Source organism: Eleutherodactylus coqui, chromosome 1 (genome assembly GCF_035609145.1).
Source record: "Eleutherodactylus coqui strain aEleCoq1 chromosome 1, aEleCoq1.hap1, whole genome shotgun sequence".
NCBI classification, from domain to species: Eukaryota; Metazoa; Chordata; class Amphibia; order Anura; family Eleutherodactylidae; genus Eleutherodactylus; species Eleutherodactylus coqui.
The window spans coordinates 307679335-307686523 of record NC_089837.1 but is presented as its reverse complement, the minus strand read 5'-3'; positions in this window follow the sequence as shown (position 1 = coordinate 307686523).

Genomic DNA, 7189 nt, shown 5'->3' with positions numbered 1-7189 from the left:
TCGGGCCAGTGGAGGGGCCAAATTAAATTTAAATTTATGTTGCAAAATGTAAAAAAAAAAACAGTTGTACTCACCTGCTCTGCTCCCAACCTCTGCAGTCCATGCCCAGACAGCTCACCTGCTGACTTTCGGGTACAGCATGATCATGTGACAAGCAAACATGATTGTTGCAGCCGGAAACTGGCCACAGCTATCACATGATCCTTCTACTCCATAGTCAGCCAGTAAACGGTGTGGATGCCAACTGCTGAGGTTGAGAATAGCACAGGTGAGTATAACTGTATTTTATTTTTTTTTATCTTACTCATTGTTAATGAGTGGAAGCTTATGAGTGACATTATTACTGAGTGGGGGCATAAGGGACTTATGAGCAGCATTATTATTGAGTGGCGGCATAGGAGGCCTGTGAAGGGAACTGTTACTTAGTAGGGAACTGGGGCCTATAAGGTAAATTATTTTGGATGGGGGCATTATTACTGAATGGGGGCGCATACGGAGCTGGGGCCTATGAGTGGCAATATAACTGAGGAGCCTGTGAGGGGCATTATTACTCAGTAGTAGACTAGGAGGGGTATTATTATTAAGTATGAGTCTATATGGGGCATTACTATGGAGAGGTGGCCTATATGGCAGAAATAATACTGAGTGGAGGCCTTTATAGGGCATTATTACTAAGTGGGGGCCTATGAGGAGAATTATTATTGAGCAGAGGCACTTTGTGGGGGAGGTATTAAAAGTGGCACTAACTGTGGCTCCTAAAGGGAGCACAAAAAGAGGAATACTATTACTGTGTGGGCCACCATAGATAAAGGTTTGAAAAGCGAAGCCAGGTGGCTGTAAAATTGAGGAGTCAAAGCTGTTTATGTGTCAAGTTCTGCAGAGACAAATTGTGACTGGGAGAAGTCATCATGACGATCTGAGCTAGAAGAAGATGAAAAAAGGGAAAGTGAATGATTCCACTCAGAGGGGATGTCACCTGTGATCACTGGATACAATGGTACTGTAATCAGAGTGCTCATGTAGCTCAGCACCGCACTCATAAAAAATAGTTATCTAAAAGAACGTAGCAACCAATCACAGAACAGCTTTCATTTTTTTACACTGCTAAATAAAAATGACAGCTGTGCTGTGAATAGCTGCTATAGGCAACAAAGACAGATTTTTTTTTAGCTTTCATAAGAGAGTGGCTACTTTTCAATGGCCCACCATGTAATATATACTATTATATGGATAATGTATGCAGGGGTAATATTGGTCTTTGTATCTAATGTTTTGTTCAGCAACACTATGGTGGTATAATGTGGTTACAATCTGGGGGTATTATTTGGTCCTCATATAGTGTTATGAATGGTAATATTGATCTTTGTAGCAGTCCTTATTCAGGTTCAGTTTGTTGGTATTAGTCACTGTGATTGTAATATGTGGTCATGGTGTGGCAGGAGTATTTGACCCTTATGTAGTGTTATTATTCATAATACTGGTCTTGATAAAGTAAGATTTGTTCAATGACAGTACGGAAGTAATTATACTGGTCATGATTATTACAGAAATATGGTGTGTTTTTGTTTCTTCACTTCTACAAAATAAAAATAATGTTTTACTTTAAACTGTTTGTCTTTTAATAAACTTTATTGATGTTTATTCCATTATCTATGGGAGAGCGTGTGCACAGAGCGGATTGTAAAGACTTATGCTAATGGCTTGCACAGACCAGATGAATACAGCACAGAGAGTGGGGTGTTTGGTGAGTATAAAACAGCTTTCCACGAACTCCCCACCCCCTGACCTTTGAGTCATAACTTAATTTATGGGGCTCAAAGTCGTGATTCGTTCCCTTTAATATATACCGCCACTTCTGACATGTTCTAGAAATTTGATGTGGCGAGCTATGCATTCCGCGTAGGTTTTCCCCCTACTATGACCTTCACAGCTGGTGGTTTGCTGACCTTTGCCTTCTTGTTGTGGATTTGAGTCCATCTACAACATGGGGCCATTTTGTAATTTTATTCCAGGGCCACTTAGGGTTTGCAATCTGCTCCTGCCCTAATGTGACAATATCCTGGCAGGTTACTCACCTAGAGACAATTTGTAGTGGTTCAGACACTAGGGTGGAGCCCCAGGTGTAGCAGCGAAGGTCTGCTGAGTAGTCAAAGAAAAGCCAGGAGTCAGCAACTGAAAGTCTCGGTTTGCAGTACAATGGATAAGGCGGGTAACGTAGTCAGATGGAAAGCCAGGAGTCGGTAACAGGAAGTCTTGTTAGAATAGCAGAGGAGCAAGCAAAAGTGGAGCTGATCAATGCTGTGGAGCAGAATAATCATATGCTGGATCTGCGGCAGGGTCAGGTTTTAATAGGAAGTCCCAATTAATAGCAGGGCAGGGCCAGAACAGGTAGACAGGAAGTGGCCCTAACAGGCACACTTCAGCAGAGGAACTGGTCGAGCAAGCTGGATAGCTCACTGGGGAAAAGAACCGCCTGGAGCACAGGAGTTCCCCGGTCCCTATACCGTTGCTAAGATATCTGTGAAGATGTTCAGCAAATGGTCAGTACCGGTCTGTGAAACACTTTACTTCTAATTAGATATGTTTCCTGGCGTCTGATGGCAAGATTACAATACATTTCCTGTCACCAAGTATGGAGATAGGGTGTATTATATTACTTTGTTCCCAGTGGGCAAGGAGTTACAGAATAATCCCTAACGGGGATTATTGTGTATACTTCCTGAATGATAGGGGGTTGATAACATGTTCAAAGGTTCCTGTATTCACTTGCTCCCCACAGGAACACTGGAAGGCTGTACAAGAGGTGAAAGGAAGAGGCTACAAGCCACTTACCATAATGTGATCAAAAGTATGGAAAATAAGGGTAGAAACTGGAAGGATTCATGCACCCAACAAACAGAACAAAAAAAAATCAGTACATATAAGAAGCTCACCTTACTTGAGTTCTGTCCCTTTATTATATGTATATACCATGTTGTCATAATACTTTGCAAATTAGATTGAACTATTGATATTATCAACTCAGTTATTGCTGTGTATAATCAGTATTGACACTGTGCCTGAAACATCTTAGACAATCCCATTAAGCACAGCAGAATGAATACTGCCTGCATTATTGTAGGGAGAAGTTGCTTTTATCCCCCAGGTTATTGGACAAATCTTAAAGGCGTTATGCCAAGATTTAAAGTTATCCCCTATCCACAGGAGTTCAAGCACTTGGATATCTCAGGAAGTCCCATTGAAGTCAATTGAGCAGCAGCGCACATTTACAGCTGCTGTGGCCCACATTTTCGGACTTGCCAGCCCTGTTCTTGGCATTGGTGGGGGTCGAACTGCTGGGACCTGTTCTATTCACTTCAATGGAACTATTGGACATAGCCGAGCATTTGAGTTTGGCTATTTCCAGCTGTCACAATAAAGTGAATGGGGTGGCAGTGCATGTGTGCAATGGTTGATGCCCACATTTCATGACACGCTGGAGCCCCTCAATCAGGATAACTGTGGGGTACCAGCAGAGCTCCTAAAAAGATGTGAACATCTCTCTTAATTATTGCGTTCAGGTGTTAGCCACACCGATTACAAACAGGTGCATGCAATTGAGCACACAGCCATGCAATCTCCATAGACAAACATTAGTAGTAGCATTGGTAGTACAGAAAAGCTCAGTGATTTTAAAATTGTCATAGGATCGCAAAAGTCCTCAGTTTGTGACATTTCTGATCTTCTAGATTTAGGCCGCCTGCAGACGGCCGGGTCGAACCCCGCTGCGACCCGACCCGAGCCCCTGGAGGGACCAGTGCGGTGCTCACCTCTCCCGCGGCTCCGGCTCTTTGATGTGCCGGCTGCCGGCCAGCTGATGCATGCGCAGAGCAGTGCCGGGGCGCCGGGAGAGACATTTCTGTGCGGGCCTCTGCGAGACCCACACAGAAATAGAGCATGCCATGATTTGTTTTCCGCGTGTATTTTCACGCAGACAAATTGTGGCCGTCTGCAAAGGATAGCGTTTTGCAATGCAATCCTATGCAGGCGCCCAGAGGTGGAAATTCTACGGGAAATCCCGCCGCTGAATTTCCACATGTGTGCAGGGGGCCTTAGATTCAAGTTTAAGTACTATTATTGAAAGTGGAAAACCCTAGCAGTAATAACAAATTAGATACAAAGCAGTAGACCACGCAAACTAAAGGGATGGCTACTGAGTGCTGAAGACTGTGGCACATAAAAATCATCTATCTTCTTTTGTATCACTCGCTTCAAAGCTCCAAAATGTTGCTCAAAGTAATATCAGCACACAAACTGTCTGGAGCTTGCATGATTAATAGAGATGAGCGAACGCGTTCGTCCGAGCTTGATATTCGTGCGAATATTAGGGTGTTCGGGATGTTCGTTATTCGTAACGAACACCATGCGGTGTTCTGGTTAATTTAACTTTCTTCCCTGAGACGTTAGCGCTTTTTTTTGGCCAATTGAAAGACAGGGAAGGCATTACAACTTCCCCCTGCAACGTTTAAGCCCTATACCACCCCCCTGCTGTGAGTGGCTGGGGAGATAAGGTGTCACCCGAGTATTGAAATCTGCCCCTCCCGCTGCTCGCTATGGATGCATTCTATATGCGCTCAATGGGGCCAGCGGCAGCAGCGCCGACCCCATTGAGAACATATAGAAGACAAATCCTTCTTCTCTGGCACAGCTGTAACAGCTGTAGCAGAGAAGAACGATGTTTGCCCATTGAATTCAATGGAGCGGCAATACAGCATGTTCCACTGAATGCAATGGGCTGCCGGCGATCGCAGGATGAATGGTCGGAAAGGGGTTAAATATATAACCCCTTTCCTGCAATTCATCCAGAAATGTGTTACACTAAAAATATATACCGGCGTATAAGGCGACGGGGCGTATAAGACGACCCCCCAACTGTCACCTTATACGCCGGTAATACAGTGGAGCAAAGAATAAAAAGCATTACTTACGTTTTTAGATGATCTGCGGCGCTCCTGCAGGCTGTCACTCCCTCCTGGTCCACGGCAGAGTATTGCTTTCTCCACGAAAGACTTTAAATCCCTGCCTCCAGAAGCACACGTGCCTTCAGCCAATCACAGCCAATGACAATGATGTCATTGAATGGCTGTGATTGGCTGTGTTTCTGGAGGCGGGGATTTCAAGGCTTGAAATCCCCGCCTCCAGAAACACAGCCTATCACAGCCATTCAATGACATCATTGTCATTGGCTGTGATTGGCTGAAGGCACGTGTCTTCCTGGAGGCAGGGATTTAAAGTCTTTCATAGAGAAAGCTTGTCTGCCGTGGATTAGGAGGGAGTGACAGCCTGCAGGAGCGCCGCAGATCATCTAAAAACGTAAGTAATGCTTTTTATTCTTTGCTCCACTGTATTACCGGCGTATAAGGTGACAGTTGGGGGGTCGTCTTATACGCCCGGTCGCCTTATACGCCGGTATATATTTTTAGTGTAACACATTTCTGGATGAATTGCAGGAAAGGGGTTATATATTTAACCCCTTTCCGACCATTCATCCTGCGATCGCCGGCAGCCCATTGCATTCAGTGGAACATGCTGTATTGCCGCTCCATTGAATTCAATGGGCAAACATTGTTCTTCTCTGCTACAGCTGTTACAGCTGTGCCAGAGGAGGACGATCTTTATGCTGACAGTGGGGGGGGGGGGCACTCTTGCCGCTATTGTGGCTTAATAGTGGGACCTGTGAACTTGAGATGCAGCCCACCATGTAGCCCCTCGCCTGCCCTATCCGTCACTGTGTCATTCCCATCACTTTCCTGAATTGCCCAGATTTTCACACATGAAAACCTTAGCGAGCATCGGCGAAATACAAAAATGTTCTGGTCGCCCATTGACTTCAATGGGGTTCGTTGTTCGAAACGAACCCTCGAGCATCACGGGAAGTTCGTTCCGAATAACGAACACCCGAACATTTTGGTGTTCGCTCATCTCTAATGATTAACTAGCTGCACACAAGCCTAAGATCTCTACGCACAATGCCAAGCATCAGCTGAAGTCGTGTAAAGCTGGATTCTGCAGCAGTGACATGTTTTGTCTGCTGTGACGAATCACATTTCATGATCTGGATGGATCAGCATTTGTCAGATAGCTGGAGAACACTTGAAATGCATAGGGCCTATTGTAAAACGTGGTGCAGGACAATGATATGAGGATATTTTTCAGAGTCTGGTCTAGTCCTCTAGATCCAGTGAAGGGTAAAATTAAAGCTGCAACATACAAAGACTTTTTAGAAAATTGTATTACACTAACTTTTGGGCAACAGATTTGGAAAGGTTTCTTCCTGCTCCAGCATGACTGTGCCGCTGTGCATAAAGCAAGGTACATGAAGTCATGGTTTGGATGAGTTTGGTATTGGTGAACTTCTGTGGTCTGCACAGTGTCCCAACTATATCTCCATCTAACACCTTTGAGATGAATGACTGTGCCAGTAGTAAACTAGACCCTTTCGTTCCACATTAGTGTTTGCCCTTTAAATTACTTTTGCTTGAATAGGCAGAAATTGCCACAGACATGCTACAAACTCTTGGGGGCAGCCTTGCGAGTAGAGGCTATGATAGCTGCAAAAATAGGACTAACTCAATATTAATGCCAGTGGTTTTGTAATGGGATGACCAGCAAGCTTATATAGGTGTGGATTTCTACATACTTTTGACTACATTGTGAATAATATTGTGCCTTTAAAAGGCAGTAAGATGAAACAGTGAAATCTGAGCCAATAGTGGCTATAAACTGTTACACCTTCACAATGGTAAGTCAGCACTTGTAGACACTTCAAATGCTGTAAAGGGGCAACGGCTGGCATTGTTAAAGAGGACACTGTATTTTACTGTAAATAGTGCTTAATGGCCAGGACTATATCAGGAGAGCACTGTGGGAAGTTTGAATTGTTTATATAATTGTGAACTTAGCACTCACCAAAATACCTCACAGCAGCGCCGCCTCATTGAAAGCAATAGGATAGCATTGCGGACCACAGGGATGCAGGAATCCCCTGCCATAGCTGTCACAGCTGTGTCAGGGGAGCGCAATATACTCCCTATGTTTTGAAAATGAAATTGAATATTTTTATATGGCTGAGTCAGTCATCTAACTTCAACCTGATTAAGCATGCGTCTCACTTGTTAAAGACAAAACTAAAAGCAACTTCCTTAATTTA